This window comes from Mastomys coucha, unplaced genomic scaffold (assembly GCF_008632895.1).
Source record: "Mastomys coucha isolate ucsf_1 unplaced genomic scaffold, UCSF_Mcou_1 pScaffold21, whole genome shotgun sequence".
Lineage (NCBI taxonomy): Eukaryota > Metazoa > Chordata > Mammalia > Rodentia > Muridae > Mastomys > Mastomys coucha.
This window is the reverse complement of record NW_022196904.1, coordinates 38,617,602-38,618,274: the sequence shown is the minus strand read 5'-3', so window position 1 is coordinate 38,618,274 and position 673 is coordinate 38,617,602.

The window sequence follows — 673 nt, the reverse complement described above, 5'->3', positions numbered from 1 at the left end:
TGAAATGTAGAAGCAAGGCTGAATTACTGTGCTAGATCTGGCAGCCCAAAGGCATGGTCTTTCCCCTGACCTCTGACTGTGGGGATTCCTTGTCCCAGAGACGTTCTGTCTTCAATTGTCTTCCTCCACTTAGCCCTCTATCAAATATTTCCTCAGATTCAGAATCCATATTTTCCATGTGGGAGAGACCATCATGTGTCGGCCCTCCTCCTCCACTAAGCTCAAGTATGTTCTGGGATCTGTCTTCTCCATTGCCCAGACCAACAAGAGTCTCTTATGTGAAGCCCTGGTGTCTGTACAGGCCAAACAGGCCACAGTAGACACAATCACAGACCAATCAGCAGCTTATGCAATAACTACACACCCAGCTCTAGCCCAAGATCTTGTCTAAACCAGCTCCAAACACCATCACAGCTTCAAAAGTTCCAGTGGTAGCTGTGAAGGTAGCTAGAAGCCCAAGAGAAACTCCATTCGGGTTTTTTTTTTTTTTAACTTTTTTTCAAATTTGAGTTTGTATTAAATATTTTACTATATAGAAAATATACAGCTATTTTTTCAACATAACATTTTTATTGATTCTTAGAATTTTAGATCACACACCACCTGGTCACATTCATTTCCCCATCCTTCCAAGTCCACCCAAACTTGTAACCTTCCATAACAAAAATAGTAA